Here is a 23462-nt window from a genome sequence, read left to right as displayed (position 1 = left end):
ATTAGTAGGTGATGCTCCAGTTCTACATGGTACTAAAATAAGGAATCAGACACTTTGAAAAGGAATCAGGAAATAATAGATAGCGTTTGGTTTCTGCAACCTGGGCAGCCTTGAAGGAAAAATGGTCTGTAGTAATGGGTGTCAGTCACCATTGTGACTGTGTTGACTTGTTGCAGCTGCAGGAGGGAGTTGTGTTAGCAGTTCACACCGTGGCATGTGTTCAAGATCTTCCATTTAGATTTAGATTTGAAAAAAAAAATAATAATAAATTCAGGTACGTGGTATTTAATATTCCACTATTCCAGAGTGATGGGTTCAAACTAGCTCTGATGAGTGGCAAATATTTATGTCATGTTTAAGAAGAATTGCTAATAAACAGGTAGATGTAAACAGATGATTAGAATAAGGATGAAAAGCTTCTGGAGGTATCCTGATCCCACAGAGTATAATGCAAGACCTTGTGTTGACATCACCGGGCACAGGTTTTATCCAGAAAATCTGTACATTTTTGGCATTGACAGAACTGCTACAGGTTTGTGAAAAGATCTTGAAACTTGCAGAAAAATTTATTTTTCTCTTTCATGTGTGGTATTTTAGTTAAAACAGTGGCGTCATTCTAAAAACAGAGGTGTGAAAGCATACTTAATTCTGGCAATATGTCAAAAAGTATTTAAAATGATGTCAGCATCTCAAAATATAAAAGGTGAATCAAAAGATCCTCTTTTTCAGAGCAGCAGCAAAAATTCATCTACCAATAATCAAGGGAGTAAAATTTTAGGTGAGCCTTAAGTGATTTTAGCATCGGTTTGTATCAGTTCTTGGAATGAAAATTTGATTTCTTTCTCAGGGTTGGATTTGTCATCATAACTTCTCTTTGATGCTTTTCTTTATAAATCTAAATGGATAGGCAGGCTTTATTATTCATCAGTGGCATTTTGAGAAATGTATGGCACCATACTGATATCTCTGCAGGGCCTGTGCTGACTGAATAATTGAAGATGGATGTAAAATAATAGCGTGGAATAGTCAGATAATTTTTTTTTAAAACTGTACAAGGTAACTGATGTTTTTATTGCTCAGCACATTTTATAGCTTATTAAAACAGTCTGTCAGGACGTAGTAGAAAAGAACAAGTTGGCTTTAATGAAAGTAAGGATAATTTATAAAGGTCTGATGGGGGAAAATGTGTTGGTTCCAACTTCAGCTCTGCCCCCAGTCCCAGAACTAATATTTCAGGCTTGTGTTGAAACAGTCATGATATTGAAATGAATGGAGCTTTGCCATTGTTTGAATTATGGTGGGATATCACCACTTTCTTTTTTTTTAATTATTATTATTTTTTATTTTATTTTTGCAAATGCTGACATGCCTGTTGTGGCTGCATGCACAGTTATCAGCTGTAATCATGGTAGGTGCACATGCATGCCCTCACCATTTGTCAATTAGCACTTGATTGAGAAGAATAGATAAAACTCACACCTCTGATTCAGATCTAGAATAAAGGTGATAACTATTGGAGCAGTAGTGGTTTTCTGGGAAGTGTGGGGAACTGGAAAGTCTTGTATGAGGGTTGCTCCGAAAGTAATGCCTTCCACTTTATGATGTTGGCCCATGACATCAGAGGCAGATGTTGGTGATATGGCAGTAGAGACTTAACCTTCCCACCAATATCCTGTTCCATTTTGTTGCCATGTGACAGATGGCAGCAGAGGGGAAGCCTGACAGAATGGTGTCTGACATGAAAACAAATATGAAACAAAGGTGTGTGATTGAATTCCTTGGTGCAGAAAAAATTGCACCAGTGACATTCATCAATGTTTGCTGAACAATGGAGATCAAACAGTGGATGTGAGCACAGTGAGGGACAGGTAGTGCATTTCAGCAGTGGCTACAGCAACAGTAAGTAACCTGCTCTGGGGCATTGTAGTTTCTGTGGAAAAAGATAGGAGGCATTACTTTTGGAGTAACCAAGCAAGGCTGTTGTGCAGAGTCAGTATTTCTCTGTTTCGAGCCTCTGGCTTTTTGCATGCACAGCTCTATCTCCAGTGATGTCAATTTATGCCAAGCTGTCCTTCTACCCAGATTTTCTGTAAGTTTTGTTCAGGTGGTATGGATGTCACAGAGGGTTGTGTTGTGACATACTTCACAAATGTAGGCACAAATTCTGGTTACAGCCTTTGGGAGGTGAGCTGGGCACGTTTTGTTTTTGGTGATGTACTAACTCTGAAGCACAGACAAGGTACGTATGCAGTCAGCTTCTCACAGGCTGTGTTTGCACGACTTGTCCTGTATTGCTAAAATTGCACACCTTTGCTGTTGCTGCACATGGAGTTCACAGCACCAGCACCTTTCTGCCAGTGGTGAAAGTAAGACTTGCATAGGTATGGCATAAGATTTGAGGAGCTTTTCAAGAGCAGAAAAAAAAAAAAATAGTTCCTTTTGCCTTTCATGATGGCCTGAATTGGTAGATATTCTCTTGTCTGAAAAAGAAATGTTTCTTTCAAAGAGTCTTCTTACTGCAGCTGTAACAAAGTTTGATGTTTAGACCACTCATCAACCAAACCTCTTTAAAACATCATCATTTTAGAAAAGCTGAACTTATCCAATGCAGTGTGAACCAACGGAATCCCACTTGTGATTTAGCTTCACTGAACGGTAGGTGCAGCTCCCTAACAGAGCACTCAGCCCTCACAGTTCAAACGTGGCTTGTAATAAATTTGTCCATTAGTGTTCAGTTGTTAACAGTACTTTTCAATGTCCAGCAGGTTCATTTATGTAGTTTTCATGCTTTTGTTTTCAACTTTTGACTCATTAAAATTATGAAGAGAGAAGTGTACAGTCAGCTACATGCTGTTTGGGCGATTTGGATCCAATTCAGCTCAGCTCAGCAGAGGTGTGGAAAATGAAGAACTGAATGCTTTATAATTACTGTGTATGCAGATGCCAGATTGTAGAATCTCTACAGGTAATTGTGAGATTGCTATAAAGACATCACATTTGCCTGCAGAGATTTCCCAGTCTGCGACTTACATCCAGGAAGAAGAGGAGAAAGATTTTCTTTTTACTAGTCCTTGTCAGAGTTTAAACTGAATTTTGAATAAGTTGTTGAAGAATGTTCTATTGTTGAAAGACCTGATGGAAGTTTTCAGGAGAACTAGATGACTATGTTGATAATAACTAAAACATTGTTTGGTTCCAACATGCAGTGCATTCCCAGTTTCTGTGTATCTCTATCTTCCAAAGGCTACACTGTGGATGTCTCACAATCTCCTTGGATGTGATCTGGCTGAAGCTGAGAATACCACCTTTCCTCTACACGTCTGTGAACAAATACTTCTCCTTGCCCCTCACTCTGATACTCCTTTTGGTCTCTTCTAGAGCAAATTTAAGTTTCTGCTTTCCTTGCCAAAATAATACATTTTGGTTATAATGAGATGGCAGTGGTTACTGTTAAGTTTTTTTTTTTACTCTTTCCTTTTTTTTTTTTTGTCCAATTTTTTTGGTCCAATTGTTGGTGTTGTGAAAGAAAGGAGGGAAAATGTTGTCTTCAGCCCCCCTGACTGCTGCAGTCTCTTGGAGGTTGTTTGGTACTGATCTTACTTCTCCTTCAGTCAATGTAATTCTTACCTGTTTTATGGCTCTCCCACTTGTTATGTCTTGTGCATTTTTAAATTTGAATTGTGTGTTCTCTGAGGCACAGATTATGAATAGACTTGTACTGTCTGGCTGTTTTAAAAAAATGCTAAGATGCAAGCAAATGAGAGGAAATGAATTGTGGACTTTCTAGTTTATAACATTCCTGCTAATTCCAAGCATTAAGCACAAAAAATAATTGAAAAAAAAAGACAAGAAATTGGATTCGAAGGCAAAGCAGGTTTGGCTGAGTGACAGCAACATATTTAGCTTTGCTTGTGTGTGGCCATCTCTTACAAACCAGCCTGTAATAGAGAACCATCCAGAGCCCACCACTCAATCCCTGCCTACGGGGCTCTCTGCTGTCATCCCCAAAGAGGGGTTCTGCCTTTTTGATGTGTGTGGGTGGTTGTGGAGGAGACCTGCCAGTTGAGATCACTGACCAGCTGCCAGGGAACCCATGAAGTGCACGTCAGTCACCCCTGGCAGAAATTGCAGAAATGACAGAATTTGGAGCTCCTTGAGTAGTTGGTTTTGAGAGTTAAGCCTGAGCAGTTTCATAGGGGAGGGAATATGTTGCAACATGTGCGTGTGCATGTGTGGATAATTTAAAGAATTACAGCTCAAGCTAAAGGTTTGGTCCTTAGATTTATACAGTGGGATGCTTTAGAACAGACTAACTTAGGAAGAGTAAGGAGAAAAAGTAGGCTGAAAAATTAGAAGGATGAAAAAATGTGAGTTACTTAAAGACTCTTTTCATGAGCAGCAGAGGAGGCAATGAAAGCCTCATATTATTGTACGTTGAATGATTTCCTCAGTTCTGGTGAAGAGCTTTCATTTTACAGAAAGATTTATTTTTGCCAATACTGAGAGATCCAAAGAATTTAAAGGATGAGGTGCAGATCTTCAATCTCTTCTGCAGTGAAAAATCCTTAATACACTTTATAGGGAGAGCAAAGACCACTATTGATTTCCTTTTGTCTTTTGGAAGTGAAGGTATGGTTTGTCCCAGATTCTTAAAAAATCCATGCAAAAAAAGTCTCTGTATGGTGTGATTCACAGCTTTTATAGTACAGACAAATAAGGAACAGCTCGTGTTCCTGCTAAGCAGATTATCAGGAGATGTTGCAGAGGTCCTTTCTGGAGAAAAACTCACTCTTGTACTTTGTTGTAATTCTAGCAGGCCCTATCAGAGTGGAGATGAACACTACTTATTTTTTCATAAACAACATCACCACTAAATTTTAGGAAAGCTAGCTTCCAGCTCTTCAGGGAGTTGGTCAGCACAGCACCTTAGGAAACTGTCCTCATGAGCAAAGGAACAAAACAGAGCTCCCAGATGTAGCAAGTCAGGAAAGGAAGGCAAGAGACTGGTGTGGCTGAACTGGGACCTGCTGGTTAAACTGGAGAGCAAGAAGAAAATGCACAGGCAGTAGAAACAGGGACAGGTTCCATGGGAGGAGCGTAATGAAGCTGCTAGGCTGTGAAGGGATGAGATCAGGAAAGCCAAGGCCCAGCTTGAGCTAAGCTTGGCAAGGGATGCCAAGAAGAACAAGAAAGGCTTCTACACATACCTCAACCAGAAAAGGAAGGTCCAGGAGGGCATACCTCCCCAGTGAGTGACACAGGAAGGCTGGTAACAAAAGACAAGGAGAAGGCTGAGGTACTTAACTTTTTTGCCTCAAAACAGGTTCCTCCTGGAAGCTATGTTAAGGCACATGGAAAGCAGGGAGGTGATACAGGAGAACCAGCATAGCTTCACCAAGGGCAAATCCTGCTTGACCAACCTGGTGGCTTTTTATGATGGTGTAACTGCATCAGTGGACCAGAGAAGAGGCTCTGATGTGATCTATCTGGACTTCAGTAAGGCCTTTGACACGGTACCGAAGATCCTTCTCTCCAAATTGGAAAGATAAGGATGGATGACTGTTTAATGGACAAAGAACTGGCTGCAGGATCAAGTCAAAAAATGGTGATCAGTGGCTCAGTATCTGGACGGAGCTAAGTGATGAGTGGTGTCCCCACAGGGGTTGGTGCTGGAACTGATGCTCATCAAAGAGTATCATCTTCAACATGACATTGACAGTGGGGTTGAGTGCACCCTCAGCAAGTCTGCTGATGACACCAAGTTATGGAGTACAGTTGACACATCAGAGGGATGGGATGCCATCCAGAGGGATGACAGGCTGGCTGAGCAGAGGACCCAGGTGACCCTCATGATGTTCAACAAATCCAAATGCGAGGTAGTGCACCTGGATGGAGGCCACATCCACTATCAATAGAAACTAGGGGATGAAAGGATTAAGAGGAGCCTTGCAGAAAAAGACCTGGCTGTACTGGTGGATGGGAAGTTTGGCATGAGCCAGCAATCTGCGCTTGCAGACCTGAAAGCTAACAGTATCCTTGGCTGCATCAAAAGCAGTGTGGCCAGCAGGGCGAGGGAGGGGATCTGACCTGGAGCACTGTGTCCAGGTGTGGAGTGCTCAGTACCGGAGAGATGTGGACCTGTTGGAGAGTGTCCAGAGGAGGGCCACAAAAATAAGCCCAGGGATGGAACACCTCTCCTATGAGAACAGGCTGAGAAAGCTAGGGCTGTTCAGTCTGTGGGAGAAAAGGCTCCAGGAAGAACTGATGGCAGCCCTTCATATCTGAAGGGAAACTACAGGAAAGAACGAGACAGATTCTTTAGCAGGATCGGTTGTGATAGAACGAGGGGAAATAGCTTCAAGCTCAAAGAGGATAGATTTCAGTTAGATATAAGGAAAAAATATTTTGCAGTGAGGGTGTTGAGGCACTGGAACAGGTTGCCCAGTGTTGTGGTTGATGCCTGTCCCTGGAGACTTTCAAGGTGAGGCTGGATCAGGCCTTGGGCAGCCTGATCTAGCTGTGGTGCCCCTGTGCACTGCAGGAGGGTTGGATTAGTTGGCCTTTAAAGATCCCTTCTAACCCTAACGATTCTGTGATTGCAACACACAGAGTCACATTTTCTGCTTGCCTCACCTTTCAGTATTGAAGAAATCAGCTTGCATTTTGCTTAGAATAAATAAAATGGAGATTATGAAATATCTTGGTGTCAGTGCAGCCTTTGCGTGGTTACGCATCAGCTTCTGTACAGGTGTGGCCTCTCCTGGCAGCTGCTGGGGGGCTTTGCACAGTGGATGGAGGAGCACTGTACAGCACAGCACCATCTTACTGCAGCCTCTCGTGTAGCTTTGTGAAGTGAGTGGGCTGATATGAAATGCAGGATACCTCTCATAAATAGCAGAACGAACTCTTGGCGTGTTGCTGTTACTGAAAGCTCTGCACTGACTGACCAGGGTCTAGGGTTTGACAGTCCTGTTTAAAGCAAACAAAAGGGCAAAACCCAACTGACAAAACCTGCAAAACATCCCTCTTAAATTATTCAGTCTCTTCTACAAACTAACCAATATAGTCAGCCAAAGTCCTTCTCAAAGGGAAATGGAAGTTTTGACTGAAAGCAGTGATACTGTGTTTCAAGACAATAAAATTGACTATTGTTCATCCCTATTGCACAGGAGACCAATCTGTTGCTGCGTGAGCAAGTGTCCTTTTGATGCAAGGAATAAAAAAAGGGCTTTGCATGCTGATTCACTTGTAAGCACAAAGGATGACTTCGTCCTCAGTTCTGGAACTTTCTGATACTCTGGTTAATTAATAATTTCAGTATTTGTCATCTAGGGTATTGAGGTTATTGCATGAGAACAGTCATCGTCCTGGAAGTGGAAAGGCAATCGATTTGTACACGCTCCAGGATGAGTTACTATTGAAGGGTCAGCTTACCGTCTTTACTACTATCGTATTTTGTGTTATGTAGTAAACTGCCTGCTTTTCTGTCCTTTTACTCAGCTGTACCTCTGATGCTGAAGAGAATAGAAACTTCCACAGGGCTCAGCTCGTGTTGACTGTTATTTCCCGATGATCTACAACAATGGTTATTCGGTAACAGCTGGGCCATGTCTTCTTTAGACAAAGCCACCGTGGGGCTGAAACCTCCCATTGCTGAAGCATAACCGTTGCCCGGGTAACGGTTAACTAGCACGTGTTTTATTGTTTCAGACTGCTTTCCTGGGGTATTTGCAGGTGGTAGAAGATGCTTTCTTAAGGAGGGGTCATAACCTCATGAACTTTCAGATGTCGCAACAAATTGGGGGACAAAAACATTTTTTTTCTTTCAAATGGATTAAGTAAATCTTATTATATAGCCTTTACGAGACAGATGTAACTCACAGTTTGATTTTTAGCATTATATCTGGATGCTGATACAAGCATTTCTGCTGTCCATTTTTGCTTTTTTTCAGAATTTCGAATGAAGATCATATTACAGTAAGATTTCAAATAAACACAATGAGAACACGCAGGCAGTAAGATTGGTGTGACTTTCTTTTGTCCTGGATCTATTTTAGCTGTGGCTTATTCACTTGTATGCATTTCTTCTGAATTCGATATTTCAGGGATTTGCCTTCAAACTGCACACAGGTCTGCCAGAAATCTCAGGTTGGTGTGATAGATCTCAGGATAAATACAAAAGATCCGTGAGCATATTAATGATGGTGGTTAGTTAAAAGAATCACTTAGTACTTTAATTTGGATATTAAAGAAGTGCACTTTTGATGCAGACAGATGTGCAGAGCACGCTGTATGACTGTATATGTATCAGTAAGTAGGGAAGAAGAATTTTGTAAATAGGAATTATATCCTCATTTTTTCCTATACCAAAATTAAAGTGCCTTCAAAATGTGCTTACTGCATTCGTCCAAAAAAATGTTCTGTGGTACACAGCAATGTTTCGTGTTACAAAGTTGTTTGCTGAGAGGAGACGGTCCCAGGACAAAAGAAGGACAAGAAATAACATGTGACATAGAATAAAAATGTGGTTAGGTTTTAATACGTTCAGCAAAATCCATTCATAATCTAGTGGGATGAAGAGAGAGCTCCCTCTCCTGTCTGTTTGATAAAATTTATAGAAGCTGTTTGCATATTTACTTCGATTAAGGTGTAAATAAAAATAATGTTTAAATGACGTCCCGTGATGCTGGTAATAAAAGGCTTGCAGAGATTGAGCAGCAAGTAAATCCACCTCTGTCCTTTTTGGGACTGCCTGCAGCTGCTCTGGTGGGGTCAGGATTCGGACAGCCGCTCTGCAGCAGCAGCCCTGCTGTGTGCAGGGTGGGATGGGAGCTCGTGCACGAGGAAGAGGAGGCCCTGGTGTTAGTGAAAGTAGCTCTCAGCCTGGAGGGCAGGCTCTTGCCCTCTGGGTCGTGGTTAATCATTTCTTCGCTGATCTATTTTTGGGTATCTGGAGAACAAGGGGAGCGGTCAAGACCTTCATTCATGGGATTTATTTCATGTCACGGTTTGCAGGTAGTTTGGTCAAAGCTGCTGAAGTGACCCAGGCCAGCATGCCTGCTGCCCTTGTTGGCAGCACATGGCTGCTTGGGTGCTCAGCTCTGCCCAGGGCAGATGTGGGGTCAGGGAGGAGAAAGTTCTGCTGCTCATGACCCAGAGGTTCCCAAAAATTGGCAACAGATCCTTAAGAGTAAAGGATGTCTGCTTGTCCTCTCTCTGTTCCACATCACTTCTTGCCTACCGACACTCACTTGGGTTTGGGTTTCTCAGTCTTTTCGGTGAACACCTCGTGCCAATGAGAATCAGTCATCAGTAGCTCACGTGTATGTCCACGGGACTAAGCTAAGGCAAATCTGGTGAGTAACCAAAGGATCGTGGTCAGTGTAATAATTTGTTCCACATTCCTCTTAAAAAAATAATAAAAAGAAGGTCCTGGCAGGCCCAATGAGGGGAGTTCCTCTCCTTTGGCAGGCATCTCCCTGCCATGACCCCTCGTGCTTTGGTAAGTCCCTCTGTGGGACCTGCCTTGGATGGGGAAAGGGCAAGAGAACAGCTCCTGACTCAGGGCAGCTTGTGCTTAGCAGAGCAGCGTGACACAGCCTGAGAGTCCTGCTGAGTACAGAGGGGAGATGGCCTGGTCCCTGAGCTGTAGGTCATCGGGTTTGTGCTGAGTGAGGGGATGGGAACACAGCTTCTGCTTGGATGCACCTTCTGTGCCCTGTGGTGATGGCTGAGAAAATGGCTCATTTTTGTGTGCGCATTTCAGAAAAATATTGCACAAGGATGTCCTTCGCTTGGGGTCATGGCCTAATTATGTGAGAGCTAAAGAGAATTGAAGTTTTGGACAGATAATGTCTTTTCTTATGATCTCTACATAACTTGTTGGGGGTTTGAAATTGGGGAATGGAATCTGAGATCAGGTGAGGTGAAAAGCAACAGGTTGTATGCTCAGCTGCTGACCATCTCCCTTTTTTGAGAGAGGGAAGGTGAAATAATTTAGCCCTCAAATAAATTAACCACATTTCAGGTCAGAATTTTTGCCTTAGTCTGAAGATTGAAAAAAGAATGAAAGAAATATCCTCATTGCTCACTGCTGCACTCAGAGCAAGTTTTGAATATAGAAACCAGGTAAAGCATTCTCTACCACAGGCTGCCTCTACAAAGCACCGTGAGCTATATTCTCCAGGAGCATCACATTGGTTTTAGCTTAAACATAATCAAAGTGGTATTAATTAATAAGTAATTATAATGAGAGAATTGTTGACCACTTGTATTTTCTGGCAGCAGCTTGACCAGAGTTACCAAGCTGTGTGCAGCCACGCTTCTCGGCGTGCCTGGCACTGCCACTGCCACCATCAGTTCCTCCTCCTTGCCCACTCAGTACCAAACTAGTCTTTCATAAAGCAGCTCTGAATCTGGGCATAGCAATGAATCCACATTGAATTAATTACGTTCTGTAAACTCGCTGCACTCGTTTCATTTTTCACAGCCCCAAATAAAAAGCGAACGAGGCAATGACATAAGCTTGAGTGCTGGCAATGAAAAGGTTGCATTTTGCTGTGCAATTGCTTTCTTGTTAATTCTATCTGTTGAAGAGCAGCTGCTAACTGTTGGTACCAGTTTACTTTATGACTGAAACAATGTTTTTGTTTAACAAATTAACTGGCGTCATTTTGAGGAGGAAAAGAATAATTACAGTGCTACAGTGATGATTAATAACAGCGCCTGTCACCTATCCACAGTAACACTACATGTAGCAGTGACCACCCTGGCCCCAAAAGTAAAAGTCCAGACTTACCAGTGAAGAGGGGTATAAGCTGTTAACCTCTTATTTGCGCTTCTCCAGACTTCAGATTGCCTTCAGGTCCGCTCACTGATGTTTGTAGTCACATCAGACACTTCTGTGCTGCGATAAATGCTGACTGGCGTGAGCTTGGAAATGACTTAAAAAGAAAAGCCTGCTAAGCGCTGCCTTGTGCTCTGACCCCTCTGCCTTTGCTTGCATTTTGCCACATCGCTTTGCTAAAGCAGTCCTCAGACTGGGGCAAGAATTTAAGAGAGAATGAACTGCGAGAGGAGAATGAAGAAGAGTCCTGCCCTTGCTGCCCGGTTTACTCGGAGGTCCCTGCAGCCCCTGGCCGGCCGTGCTGCAGGCTGCTCCCAGCAGGACAGCTTCCCACTGCTTCTTAAATAGAAAAGCATGCATCTGCTCCTCAGAAGTTTCGGAAGCATCAGAAAGATAGCTGAGAATTACATGTAAAATGCAAGTTTTCTATAGGAAACAGCCTGGCAGTCCACACTTTGTTACTCACTTGATAAGCAGAGTCTTTTTGACAGTCCTAACCTTCTAAACTATAGGTCCTGCTGAGCCCAGCATGAGTCAAACGCTGGGTACCATCTGTCAGAGCTTTGCTGTTTGTTTTTTTCCCTCTCCTCTTTTACTACAATCTGCTGAGAGGGGTGCAGAATAGAAGTTGCTTTTCTGCACTTAAATGAGAAACTCAATCAGGAGCCTTAAAGAAATCCTGCTGTTTCCAAATAACTCCGTAGACGCTGGGCAGGAGAACAAATTATTTTGTGTTATCTAAGATTTTAAAAACAAGTATATAACATGCCTCAGGGAGTGGGAAAGAATTTGAAGCCCAAAGCTGAAAAGATGGGGCCGAACAACTAAGTTAGATAAACTGTGGGATAACACAAGTGATGAAGGGATGCACAGCTTGGAGGTTTCAGCTGTTTCCCCAAAGAAACACTCTCAGAGGATATTCCAAATTTCTCACTGATGGACATTTAATAAGAAGAGCTGTCTGGGAAGAAATGGCCCCCTGCTGCATCATAAAAGAATGACCAAGGGGACATTTTTATGTCTCATTAGTTTATATTCAGCCCTAAATTGGCACCTGCTCTGAATTTGGTCCAAGTTTGCCAGGACTTTGGAGTCCCAAATGAATGTTTCTTTAACATGTTGCTAACAATTCATCAAGACAGAGGGGTCTGTGGGTTATTACAGACACACTGACACACATGGAAGTAGGAATATAGCAGAAGAAATGCCTTGGTTTGCCAGCGCTGGGGCTGTAAGAAGCTGTTTCTCTAAATGTGGTTGCCACATATGCGTGGTGTGGGCAGGCATTTACACCTCTTATCCTCAGAAATCACCATTTCAGAATCAAATTCCTAAGAACCTAAGTGGCTGCGTGTAGTTAGCAGAAAGGAGTAGAAAATTATTTTGTGTTGTCAGTGCCTGAGCTGGCTGCATAATGACCCGTGTCTTTGGGAGCAGACACAGAGCAGTGACGGCTATGATAACTCTGTAGCGGCAGAGCCCTGCATGGCATAGCCTTTCCTGATGGGGACATGCAGTGGCTTTCTCACCTTTCCTCCCGCTGCCTGAGGAGCCAAAGGAGACGAGCTGCCTGCAGGACCTGGCAGTGTATGCCCAGCTGGCCACCTGGGCTGGCAGCGCTCGGGTCGTGCCATGTAAAGTGGTGTGTAATCCTGCACTGATTGTTGTGCAAGGTCTGAATTTTAGAAGGCACCAACTCTCTCATATCTTAAACAATGTGACTGGATTTCCTTTTGCAGTATTATATTATTACTATATATATGCCTACTGACTAACATCACGTTCTTTCAACTTGTGTTTATTTAGCAGAAGAGATGCATAGCTTACTGTAGCACAGATGAGAAAGCTCAACATGATTTTATTGTCCACTTACTGTTTCTTTTAGCTACAGCTATCCTATATTGTCGTTTTAAAAGGTCAGCAGTGTGATTTTAATGAGCATTTGATTCTGGCCTCATTGCGGTTTTATATTCATGCAGTTGTGCTTAAAACCTTGGCAGGTGTGCTGGCTGGCTGATCAGAAAGATTCATCACACTTGTGCTTACTTTGTCTTGTTTCATGCTGGAAGGCATTAAAATGCATTCTGGGGACCAGAACAGGTAGTCTGCAGTGAGAGGTTACATAAAAGTGCAACTCTAAAGGCATGTGCACAGGTAATTGCACCTGTAGGTGCTGTTGGCTTTGGATGCCAATGGTTCCATTTGATTTGAATGAGAGCACATGGGAATGTCATGGCTTGCCTAGTAAGTATTGGAGACTGTTATGGCTGTATGGAAAACACGGCTTTTTAAGGTTCCTTAAGACTTACAATGACCTGCCTGGCATAGAACTGTGGCAACACAAGAAACAAAGCAAAGCTGAATGCCTTGAATGCCCTTGTCCTTGGAGTGGTGAGCACTGAGTGTTAGGGAGTTCCTTCTGAGGGGGCTGTGGGAACAGGACACGTGGAGAGCAGAAAGGAGAAGGATGGGAAAGAACACCAGACAAACGGTCACCAACGTGTCACCACAAGTGGCCAGTCACAGGTGATGCTTTCCATTAGAATGGCTGTTATGATGTCACTGCTAAGCAGCATTTTTCACACGTGATACGATGCAGAGTGTGTGTTTTCCCATTGTGCCACATTGCCGTGTGAGCACGGCAGCGCTGTGATTGCAGCATGACTGGATGGCAACTTATTTACACGCATGCATTTCATTTTGCTGCGCCTCCAGTAAACGTAGTAATGCTGGATTTTGCATCTAATCACAGAAGCGCTTCAGGCCGTTTCTCTTCCATAGTTGTCTGACTATGTAACAGTATAACCCCTCATAAGCGTAGGATCCGCTTCTAAAGCTGCATTGCGAGGGGAGCGAGGCCTCTCCAAGTCGTGGCAATTCAGAAGTGGGGAGCAGAGCCACGGCTCTCCCTCCCCGTGCACCAGGGCAGCAGCACCTGCTCCATGCTGCTCCTGCTGCTCTGTGCTGCTCGGAGCTGCTGCTGGGGTCCCGCGGGAGGTCGGGGGCTCGCTAATGGAACAGGAGGAGCTGGGAGGCACAGGCCGCGCGCTGTCACAGCGGTTCGCACTCTTGTCTTAACGTGACCACAGTTACGGGGTCAAATCACGTTTGTTTGATATAATTAGGCAAACTGCACGAGAACTGGTTGCACTTCAGGCTGCATTTGTGCAATGTAGAGCTTTTCTGGTTAAGCTACTATACTGTGGGGCTATCGCATTATTCAGTTTGTAAAAACTGGTGTTAGAATTTTGAGGCATTAAAACCAGTACGGCAGTAGTAGACGGGATTTGCTTTAATAAGCTAACATTTGTGCTCCACCAGGATTACTAGAAGGCACATAACACACGCTGTTAGCTTTCCTCTCTGGGCAGACCAAGGAGACTTAAGTAGTTACGTCAAACAGTGGTGTGAGTTGGTTAAAAGAATGCTGTGCAAAGCAGATTATTTCATGTCGTATCTCAACTGATGTAAATAATACTGGGTCTTTAAAATTAGTGAGATACGATTTTAAAAACGGCTTGTTCTGTCTTTTGTTATGTGAGAAAACTTTCCGTGCCACTACTGGTATGTTACGAACTTCCTGGCTCAAACGATGGGCCAGACAGATCAGTCTGGGTGTCATGGAGTGAGTCAGCCTACAAAGATGAGGCTCACGTGCATGCTTCTTGAGGAAATGCATAGGAAACCAGGTGTGCACAGCTAAATAAAGCAAGCAGCAGCAGCAAAGTGAGATACTAGATGGTTATAGGGTGTCGAAGCACCTTGTTTATATGCTTTTGAGGTCATGTAGTCCAATAAACAAAATTAGCAGTGAGTCATGAAATCAAAATATTAATGATAGCTAACCAGAGCTGAATTGTAAGTAGGGGTTCAGAGGTAGCCCTGCAGAATCTCACCTTAATGGACTTTCTTTGACAGTGACCTGTACTTAGTTGCACTGGAGGAAACCTAAAAAGATCTTTCTCTCTTTCTTTGTAGGCCTCTCAGAGTATGATCTTCATGCTAGCCAGAAATCTGTGGACCATTACATGGGTGTTTTTACCATCACAGCAACAAAAGAACAGAGGTAATGTTGGACTTTATGTTTTTTCTGTACCCTGGGGTGCAGAAGGCAGAGAAGCACAGCTGTAATTGTGCAGTGGAGGGAAGCATTACCAGAGGCTCTCATGTCCTTCTAGCCCCTAGGCTTCCAGTGTTGAATGCTTTCCTTTCCTAGGTGTCACGGACAAAGGAAGGTCCATGCAGTAGTCACTGTGTGTGTTGTGTTTCCCTGAAGGATGGTACAGTTTGTCACACAGATTCCAATAGTTGCCAAGTGTATAGCTTTGCATCAATCTTTTTTCCACCTTCTGAAAGAGGAGTGACACAGGTGAAATAAAAGTTGATTGGGGCAGCTTCCAGGTACCTGAGCTGTGGGAGAATGGGGCTGGGAGTCACCAGAATTTTTGCAGAAATGTTATAAACCCCGAGGAGTTGCAGAAGGGTTGGATGTGAGTTCATGTCCCTTTGTGCCATTCATGTGTATTCTGAGGATGTCAGCTGATTTCATCACAAGGGATACCGCCTTAACAGCTGTTTGAATTATTTTACCGTTCTTTCCTTTGCCATATTGGACAGATCCAGTTAGTGATTGTTATTTATTACCATTATGTCTGTGTTGTAGAAATCTCTCAGGCTACTCTCTAAATTTTAAATACTCCAGGAAAAGAAAATCTCACTTGAGTCATGTCCCGTAGCCATTAATTTTAGTGGCATGATTGCCATTGATTGATTGAGCCTTGAGGCCTCGTGCTGTATGTATCAAGTGATGTCTTTAGAAGACACTAAGTGGAAATATCTTTTTTATTTTTCTTCTTTTTTTCTTTTTGCAAAAATACACTTATATGCCTTTCTCTTCTTAAAGCTAAAATCACACTTCAAAGTTGACTAGGAAAATGATTGAGTTAATTTTTGCTTAAACATTAAAACTAGTTAAAAATAAATCCATTTAAATTATAGTCTGCGTAAGACCCAACAGCTATTTTTGAAGTGCACTAAAAAAAAAGAGTTTATCTCCATCTGTAAAATCATTTAATGAGTAGCCAACAGAGTCTTAAGATTTGCTGTTAGAGGAAAACATGTTTTCATGGCATTTATAAGGCTCACAAAATAGGCATTTGCCATGCGATGTATTTCTATGCTACTTGCATCCCTTACATCAGCATGCTATGTGGGATTATGTGCTTTCTCTACATTTTTCATGTCAGGTGACATAAGATTGCTGTTAGAGCTATGGGGTAATCAAATTTACGTATGAATTTACTCAGATATTTGCCTTTCGGTCTGATACAAATGACAAACATCCAATTTGGCACAAGCAAAATTACTGACCTTTCAAATGTTCATTTGGCTTCAAGTGTCCAGTGGGATCAATATAGATGTTGCTGTCTACATTTTATACCACTAACTAATGCTTTGCTTTATTTTGAGTTCCTCAGACCTTCCCATAATGGTGGTAGATATTTTTCTTTATGTATTAAAAACTACTGATTCCTGATAGACTTTACATGTTTTTTTTTCCATTTTTACTTCTGTAAGTTTCATAGTCCTCTTTGAAAAGTCTGTCTTTTAGTCCAAGATATCCTTAATTAAATAATGGTAAGCTCATTTTCTTGGCACGTAGGCTCTAAGTTTTGTATTCTTCCCTATAAAGGTCTGAAAAAATAGAGTTGCTTTAGGGAAGAGTTCTTCAGGTGGTCTCTTTTCAGTGGCCTCAGATTCTCCTCACTTTGTTACCGAGAATAAACTGAAAATAGGAGTCCATTCTACCTCACTAGTGAGTAAGAGCTAGCCTCTGGCCACGGTCTTCAATAAACAATTCCAAGTGACATATTTGGCATTTAGCTGCTCTGTGTTGGAATTTTATGAATAAGAAGGGAAATTTTAACATTGTAAAAAAAAAATAAAAATAAAAATCAGTCATCTCATCTAAAGGTAGTCACAAAATGGGATGGGGGGAGTTTTAACAGCAAAATCTGTTTCATAGGACTTTTACTGTAATCCAAGTAATATCACATTGAGTGGAGTGGGTTATAGAAAAATAGGGAGTATATCCTGCAGGACTCTATGAGTCCCTCCTTCATACCCAGTATTTTGACCTGATGATGCTCTTATCCAAATTTTCAAATTTCAATTGTCAATGGTACGCTCTCAATTTCCAACTTGCATTTTGATTTGAGTGGCCAGTAAGTGACAGGAAGGCATGAGTTTCCCAGTCAAAGGAGGACTAACTTATAAAATGCTGTTTCCAGCAGACAGGAATGCTGAGCACAAGGGTGGCAGCGTCATCTGCTACAGGAACACCAAAAAGAATCTGCCTCCTCTCAGATGAGCACATATCTGGCAAGGATGCTAATTTCTGTGTCTGACCTTCCACAAACACTAATGTATTCTGTGGGGCAGATTTTAGGCTGATATACATCGTTCTAATTCCATAACAACACACCTCTGACAGTACAGACCACCTGAACAGCACGTCAACACACTCATTTTTTGTCTAATACAACGATTTCTTAAAATTCTCTTAAGTAAAGCAGTATGTTTTCAACAGACACTGTTTAATAAAAGCCCAGCGTTAAGATCAAGGTTGAAAGGAGAAAATCTGGAAAGAGAGAAAGAGAAAGCATATGCCCTATCCAGCAGTTGACTAACACGTTAGATTAGAAATAGTAGGAAGATTGTGCTCTTACCTGTCTTCTATAAACCCATTGTTTTTCCTGGTGTTAACAGAGCTAAATCCTTTCTTAATTTTGATTTTAAATTTTTTTTTTTTTTTCAATAATCTCTGATGCCCAATTTTACTTCTGCGAATCTGTGGGCACTACTTTGCTATTAGCAGCTCAGTTACCTGCTAGAACACATGATGTGCCAGAGCAAAATAACAGGAGCGAGTTATTAACGCTTCAAGGTTGACCCGCCCTTTATCCCAGAATTCACTGTGTCTTCTTATTGATCTGACTCATGCAGCTTTTTGTCACCTGGGAATTAACAATTCAATGTTTTATTTGACCATTTATCTCTTTAGCAAAATTGTTGCGATCTGTTGACCTTTTAAAATGTTTATGACAAGGTGTTTGCAGTTAATTGTGCTCATAAAAGAGTAGAGCGCAGATCAGGTCTAATACGTGCTAAGAGCTAACCAAGTCTTCCTTACAAAAACATACTATGGTATAATGCGATCATTTAATTTATTTGCAATATAATTAGAAGAAATAAAGATTTCCAATACCAGGAGGACTGTTACTAGGGAGAGCACCATTTGTCTGAGGACCACAAAATATCACCACTTTATTCTGCTTTCCTACTTTTTTTGTGGGGAAAGCATCTACTGAGGGTAGGAATTACCTACAAGTAGAACTGCTGATGAAAATAGCAGTTTAATTAGCTGCTCATTTGTTTTCTGTAGTACGATATTGCCGCCCGCTTGGGGAACACCCGTATTTGCATTACCTAAGCAGTAATTTTGCTGCTACCATGTGCCATTTCAACCTCTATAATGACAACAGTGTGGTAGTCAGGGCTGAGATTGACAGGTCCAGCCTGTCGTGTTTGGTACTGCAGCATCACCTTCCAGTAATGATGCTCTCAAGGTGCCCTAACCATCTAGCCAGCTGCTCCATCCCACACCGCAGCCCAAATCTCAGGCACCAGTGCCTCCAGCAATGCTTGGTCTCACTCCTGCACGGCTTCCTGCAGCCGTCCTGCTTTCGCCAACAGCTGCAGACAGGGGATGCTCTCTGGGCTCTCCTTTCCCTGCAAAAGGTGCAGTTGCAGGTAAGTGAGGGAAGGTTCTGAGCACGTAGAGGCAAGGCTGCAGCTGGATGGCTCCAGTGCGGTGCTGCAGATGTGGTCGGGGATGCTATTAGCATTTCATCTGCTAGGGTCAGTGCAGCCCCATCAGCCTGTTCTCAGCCTCTAGAAGAGCCTGTCTTACTCTGTTTGACAGCACTTAGGCACCCCAGTGAATTGTTAACCTGGTGTAAATCTGCGTCCTGCCGGTAGATCCGATGAGGTCACCCTGATTTCCTTGGCTGCTGCCTCTACCTTGTGTGCCTGAATGTGGCAGCCTGGAAAGGGCTGCGCTCACAGAGCACTACACTTGTGGCACACAGTGGGACAGACGTGAGCCCAGTGGCACAGCTACGTGACATTTACCATTGCCAGACAATAAGCTCACTAACACTGACACTGTGAAAATAAAACCACTCACTCACGAATCCTTGAGCATTTTTCTTATCTAGTAAAATGTTTTTTGTGTGTGTGTTGGAGAGTGACTAAAAGTATATTTCTGCCACACATATGCTACTGCTCTCATTTTGTTCATGTAGAATGCAGCTTTGTGGCTTCTCCAGCTGTGTATTTCCCACAGCTACCCGAGCACATGTCCGTGTACTTTCCTGTAATTTTCAAGGCCTGCCTTTAAATGATAAGGCCTGAGGTGCTTGGCTTATTCACATCTGCTGCTTTCCTGGAGGTCAATCAAACAGTTCTTCATTCAAGAAGTAATGGGGTCTTACAAAGGAAAACAATTATTTCACTTGAAATCTATTGATCTGGTTTCTGTGGTTCGTGCGGTGTTTTGGGTGCAGAACAGTTGCTTGAAACAATTTGAGATCAATTCAAGTGTAACTGAATCAATAGAAAACCATAACTGAAATGCACTACTCTTGTTTTTGTAAGAATGTATTTTTTTGCTACCCGCGCTAATATGAGAATACAAAGTGTGATCAGAACGGAAGGGAAGAATGAGAAGCCCTCGTGTATTGGTGAGAAAGGCTACTTCTGGAATCAAGCATCAGGCTGAAGGAAAGCTGATGGGAGCAGTGTGAGGAAAACATGGCGACGCTCTATTTTGAAAATTATTATTCTTTTTTCTTAAAGCTTTCCGAAGAGTTGGATTAATTCCTTTTCCATTCTGACTATCGAGTTATCCACAGCTAAATTTACCAGATTTATGGCATTGTGCAAAATGTTGATATCCTTAAACAATTTTTGCTGCAAGAGGGAAAAAAATTATTTTTTAATTAAACTATTTTCACAATAAAGGCTGGCACTAGAAATGTGTGACTCCGTAACCAGGTCTCCTTTCTGTATTACCAGCAAGGTTCATTTTTATCTTATTCATTTGGTCCAGCTCCGTTTTTTGTTGACGGTTTACTCAGGCAGAAAATTTCTGACCGTTCAAAAGAAGTTGGGAAACAATGGGTGAAGAAAGGCAATCGGGGTATCAGGAGATGTATTTGACATTAACCCCTTGCCTCCTGCCACAGTCCAGCTGACAGCAAGACGGATGGAGCAGGAGAAGCTTTTGTTATTAAACTTTACGCATCTTCACTTAGAAAAATGATTATTTCCAAAATTGTTCCTGGATATTGTTGGGAGCCTGGTTGACACTGAAAGAGGAACAGCTCCATAGGGTTTTTCTACACATTACAAATTCTGGGGGAGAAATAGGTTTTTAGGATCCACAGATGAACTAATGTTTTGAATCCCCCATCTTTGTGGGCAAGGACAGCAACCATAAGATAGTAATGCATAGTAACTGTGAATAAATGGTGATCAAGTAGTGACAGGCAAAAAGTTTACGTGAAATTCATTCTGGTTGAAAAGAAGTCTTGATTTTGGATCATGTTAGTTTGTTTTCCTTGGGATAGCTGTTTGACAAATAATTGGTAGTGGATCTGAGGAGAAATCTGCTCCGTTACGAATGCACGCTAAATAGATTTTCACAAAATTTTAATGCTACTCAGTCAAGCTTCTGAATGCATCATTGCATCTGAAAAGGACATTTTGGTAGGCAAAGGGCAGCAAGCTGTTCAGATAAACCTTGTTTTTTTTTTTTTGCATACAGAAATGCATTTTGTATTCAGAAATACAGATACCTGCAGGCATAAAATATTGCACATGGAGATGAGATTGATTTAGTGCTGTGAATCTTGGTATTGTGAACTGCCTTAAATTACTTAAATTCAGGGAGATGCTTCATATGCTTTGTTAGGAATATACTAGTCATGAAGTCTTGCCTAAAGTTACCAATTTTAGCAAAATTTCTGATGACGCTAGCAGGAAGAAGAAAATGTAATATAATATTTACGTAATGCCTTTTGGATCGTTAGTATGGACTGCTGACTTTCTGATTATGAAGAAAATTTGTAGTGTGGAAAGATGAGTTTTCCACTCAGCTTTGTCCATAAGCCCAGGCTGCCTGACTCAGCCCAGCCGCGTGGCGATGCTGCAGAAATGGCTGAGAGATGAACGGCAAGTGGGATGTGCTGGCAGCAGGATGGGAGGCACGGGGCAAGAGAGGGAGATTGGAGGAGGAAGACAAGAAAAATATGCTAAAGCTTTAGAAAGGCATAATTAACACAGAGACAAAAAGGCTTGAGAAAGGAGAGTGTTGGCAGAGATAGCGACAGCTCAGTATGCAGCACAGGTCCTCCAGTGCTGCATAAATACCCATTTTCACTTTGCCTAGCTGTCCAGGTTAATCACATGGGTTGTGCACTGGATACTTGACAGTCCGTTGCTGTGATGTTGGGTAGGCAAACGAAATTAGCCTGAGCGCAGTGCTACTACTCCTCATCCAAATGTCTGCCTTTCTCTTTCTTTGGTGCGTTAGAACTGGCTTTGTATTCATTGCTGTTACTGGGTTCATCGGCGTGAGACACTGCTGAGTCACCAACAGGGTCCTTAACGCAATGTCTGCTATGAAGGTGAAGTGGGAGACGTCCTTAAGTGCTGGGTTCAAACATGGATCACAAGAACTGTTTAATCCACTAGGATATATTGATAGCATGTAGCCTCACAGAAAGAGATTTTGGCACAGGAAGTCAATGAACCACAAAAGACCCAAGACCACACCATGCATTTGCCATCCCTTCCTGTAGACGTGTGCTGTGTCCTGCTGCCAGGACAGCAGGCTGTCAGGCCAGGGCAGCTCTGCTTATTGCTGCAGCCCCTAGGAAAGGCTGCAAGCGCTAGGAAGTGGCCAGGAAAGGCTTCCTACTGTTGTAACCTGCAATTAGTTGCAGGCGTCGTAAGAGCGCACAATGCTGTAACTATGAGTGATAGAACTTGGACTGTTCTTCAGCCAAATGCAACACAACAGATGGAATAAATTTCCAAAGCCTAGAAGAAAGAAATGTGAGAACAACTCTTTTCTTCCACTTGTAAAAGTGAATTTAAGTTCCCACAGTTTCCGACCTCAAATACAATACCATCAGCAAGACTCAGATATTTTGTTTGTGGACAACAGATAGTATTGTTGTGATTGGCAACATTGGAGAAAATAAAAGAGATGCAAGTTCCTAGCTTAGCGATTCTGCAGTCATTAGGCAGGTGAAACAGTGAAGTGGGAAAACAGCACCATGTTAGAAAACACATGGAAAAAAAACGGTACAAAAAATCCAGTGATTAACCCCTCTCCTCAACACTTAGCTCAATGTTTCAGTGCCTTCAGCTCATAATTTCCAGAAGTTTTACTAATTTATTTTACAACGCAATAAAGTCTGCAAAGTGGTTAAATTTTGTCTGCAGATCTTAAGATTGGAAACGTAAAATTAAGTGCAGCGTTCTTGCTGCACTGGATGAATGTGGGGGTAAATAACATTAAGGACTTTTTGCTCAAGTTGTTGTGGCCAAAGAACGTCACCCTGTACAAGCTACTAGTGCTTCCTTTTCCAAAAAAGCAGTGTATCAATCTCAGGTCTTCAGGCTGAGCTCAAAAAAATGTCCAAAGCAGTCAGTGTTCAAGGCTCCCATGTAAGCTCTTCAGTTTTGATCAGAACAAGATACCAATTTTGCAGCATCACTTACATCATTGCTCCAGAGATCATCTGCTAGATGTTAGTTCATGCTGAACAACTGCTGCAGTGTTGAACAGCTGTGGGCTCCATGACTTTCAGAAAGCTACAAATAACACATTCATTCATCTCCTCCTGCGCTGAGAACCCACCCTCATAGTCTTACACTTCCTAATTTAATTTGCCTCTGGATGTAACTTCCTCTACATTTAGACATAGTCTTTGTCTGTCTCTTACCTCGTGGTGTGTTCTGTTTGCATTACTCCATAGCTGTGCAGTGCAGGATGGAGACTGCCATGGGAGTGAGAACCATGGCAGGCTGTGCCCGCGGCTGTTACGTGCCCATCTGGTATGGAGACCTTCAGTGGTATCTCTAAGTACAGTGTTACAAACAGATCTTCCCAACTAAGACTTTTGGAAAAGAAAATTGGGGTTAATGTTCAACCAGGTTTTGTTTCCTTTCACCTTTGTTCATTTCACTGACTTCCAGTTGCAAAGTTAAGATGTCCTGAGAACAAAGTTAGTTTACCACGAGGTGAACAATCTGAAAGGTGGAATGGTGAGTCTTTTCATTTAGCATACCAAGTGGAACATCACAATTAAATTAAGTAATAGACTGCTGCAAAGACTGACTAGAAACTATGAAAGTCAGGAATCGTAAGGAGTAGTGAATCTTTTAGTTAGCTAGGATTTAAAAGCTGACAGAAAATCAAGATACTGAGGGTCAACAGTGTTAAGAAAGCACTTCCATAGGTGAGCAGGCAAAAGCCACAGCA

The 23462-nt window shown here is 42.3% G+C and overlaps 1 long non-coding RNA gene across 1 annotated transcript; it reads right to left on the bottom strand.

Moving 5' to 3' along the window:
• Positions 1 to 6542: 6542 nt before the first annotated feature.
• On the bottom strand, positions 6543 to 23044 carry LOC109365782. Its single transcript, XR_002111478.1, has 3 exons — positions 22924 to 23044; positions 10799 to 10943; positions 6543 to 9353 (listed from the first exon to the last, which is right to left on the bottom strand). It is a non-coding gene; the product is annotated as an uncharacterized LOC109365782 (long non-coding RNA).
• Positions 23045 to 23462: the final 418 nt, after the last annotated feature.

Source organism: Meleagris gallopavo, chromosome 2 (assembly GCF_000146605.3).
Source record: "Meleagris gallopavo isolate NT-WF06-2002-E0010 breed Aviagen turkey brand Nicholas breeding stock chromosome 2, Turkey_5.1, whole genome shotgun sequence".
Classification (NCBI taxonomy): Eukaryota; Metazoa; Chordata; class Aves; order Galliformes; family Phasianidae; genus Meleagris; species Meleagris gallopavo.
This window is presented reverse-complemented; position numbering and strand designations above follow the sequence as displayed.